At 30.0% G+C, this 2,727-nt stretch overlaps 1 non-coding gene across 1 annotated transcript; it reads left to right on the top strand.

Annotated features, from left to right (window-relative positions):
• Nucleotides 1-232: 232 nt before the first annotated feature.
• On the top strand, nt 233-336 carry LOC127743439 (small nucleolar RNA R71). The gene has a single exon (XR_008004831.1). It is a non-coding gene; the product is annotated as a small nucleolar RNA R71 (small nucleolar RNA).
• The last annotated feature ends 2,391 nt before the right edge of the window (nt 337-2,727 follow it).

Here is a 2,727-nt window from a genome sequence, read left to right on the forward strand (position 1 = left end):
ATTCAGAGCATCAATTTCAAGAACTCCTTTCTTCTGAGGTATCCCATTATTCACGGAATTTCTCTCAGAGGTATACATAAACTGGTTGTTTGCAACCATGTCAATGAGTTCTTGAGTCTCTTCAGGCGTCTTCTTCAGGTGAATAGATCCACCTGCAGAATGGTCCAATGACATTTTCGAAAATTCAGACAGATCATAATAGAATATATCTAATAGGGTCCATTCTGAAAACATGTCAGATGGACATCTTTTGGTCAATTGCTTGTATCTTTCCCAAGCTTCATAGAGGGATTCACCATCTTTTTGTTTGAAGGTTTGAACATCCACTCTCAGCTTGCTCAGCTTTTGAGGAGGAAAGAATTTATCCAAGAAGGCAGTGACCAGCTTATCCCAGGAGTCCAGGCAAGAACTTAGTTAAAAACTGATAAGGATCTTCAGATGGAAGTCCATAAAACTTGCAGTTTTGTTGCATTAATGCAACTAGCTGAGGTTTCAGCTCAAAGTTATTGGCTCCAATGGCAGGAATGGAAATGCTTCTTCCATCAAACTTGGACGTTGGCTTTGTGAAATCACCAAGCATTCTCCTTGCATTATTATTATTATTTTCGGCTGCCATCTCCTTCTCTTGTTCGAAAATTTCTGAAAGATTGTTTCTGGATTGTTGTAATTTGGCTTCTCTTAATTTTCTCTTCAGAGTCCTTTCAGGTTCTGGATCAATTTCAACAAGAGTGCTTTTTTCCCTGTTCCTGCTCATATGAAAGAGAAGAAAACAAGAAGAGAAAAAGGAATCCTCTATGTCACAGTATAGCGATTCCTTTATGTTAGTAGAAGAAGAAAGGGGATAGAAGAATGGAGATGGAGATTCGGATTTTTGGATGAAGAGAGGTGAAGAGAAGTGTTAGTAATTAAATAATTAAATAGAAAAAGAAAAGAGAAGGGAAATTTCGAAAATAATTTTGAAAAAGGGGTTAGTAATTTTCGAAAATTAAGGATAAGATAAGTTTAAAATTAAAATTTAAAACAAAAAGAGTTTTTGAAAAAGGGATGAGATATTTTCGAAAATTAGAGAGGGAAAAGTAGTTAGGTGGTTTTGAAAAAGATAAGAAACAAACAAAAAGTTGGTTAGTTGATTGAAAAAGATTTGAAATCAAATTTTGAAAAAGATAAGAAGATAAGAAGTTTAGATAAGATATTTTGAAATCAAATTTTGAAAAAGATAAAATTTTTGAAAAAGATAAGATAAAAGATAAAATAAAAGTTTTAAGAAAAAGATATTTTGAAAAAGATTTAATTTTAAAATGACTTAACTAACAAGAAACTACAAGATAAGATTCTAGAACTTAAAGATTGAACCTTTCTTAACAAGAAAGTAACAAACTTCAAATTTTTGAACCAATCACATTAATTGTTAGCTAATGTTTTTGAAAATATGATATAAAGATAAGAAAAAGATTTTTGAAAAATAATTAAAAAGATTTTTGGAATTTTCGAAAAATGGAAAAAAATGAAAAAGATATGATTTTTGAAAAAGATTTTGAAAAGATAAGATTTTTAAAATTGAAATTTTGACTTGACTTGTAAGAAACAACTAATTTTTAAAAAATTTTGACCAAGTCAACCCAAAATTTCGAAAATTTGGAGGGAAATAAGGAAAAGATAATTTTTTTGATTTTGAAATTTTTTAATGAAAAACACAAAGATAATTTTTTTGATTTTTGAATTTTTAATTATGAGAGAGAAAAACAACAAAAATACTTGATGCATGAAATTTTTAGATCAAAACAATGAATGCATGCAAGAATGCTATGAATGTCAAGATGAACACCAAGAACACTTTGAAGATCATGATGAACATCAAGAACATAATTTTGAAAAATTTTTAATGCAAAGAAAACATGCAAGACACCAAACTTAGAAATCTTTAATGCATGAAAAAATATGAATGCAAAGATGCACATGAAAAACAAGAAAAGACACAAAACAAGAAATCATCAAGATCAAACAAGAAGACTTGTCAAGAACAACTTGAAGATCATGAAGAACACTATGAATGCATGAGATTTTCGAAAAAAATACAAGAAAAATTTTAAAAACATGCAATTGACACCAACTTAAAAATTAACACAAGACTCAAACAAGAAACACAAAATATTTTTTTTATTTTTATGATTTTCTAATTTTTTTTGTATTTTTATTAATTTTTTCAAAAAACATTTTTGGAAAAACGAAAAATAAAAGAAAAATTTTTGAAAAAGATTTTTGAAAAGAAAATTACCTAATCTGAGCAACAAGATGAACCGTCAGTTGTCCATACTCAAACAATCCCCAGCAACGGCGCCAAAAACTTGGTGGACGAAATTGTGATCAATGTTCTTGTATCATTTATGATCAATGTTCTAATTATGGCACTGGTTGAATTCACAACTCCGTTCCACTAACCAGCAAGTGTACTGGGTCGTCCAAGTAATAAACCTTACGTGAGTAAGGGTCGATCCCACAGAGATTGTTGGTATGAAGCAAACTATGGTCATCTTGTAAATCCCAGTCAGGAGGATAAAATTATGGAATTTAGAAAATCAAATATGATTAATAAAAATAAACAGAAAATAAAATGGATAGAGATACTTATGTAAATCAATAGTGGAAATTTCAGATAGGCGTATGGAGATGTTGTGCTCCTCTTGAATCTCTACTTTCTTATTACATTCATCCAATCCTTCTTACTCC

This window comes from Arachis duranensis, chromosome 10, assembly GCF_000817695.3.
Source record: "Arachis duranensis cultivar V14167 chromosome 10, aradu.V14167.gnm2.J7QH, whole genome shotgun sequence".
Classification (NCBI taxonomy): domain Eukaryota; kingdom Viridiplantae; phylum Streptophyta; class Magnoliopsida; order Fabales; family Fabaceae; genus Arachis; species Arachis duranensis.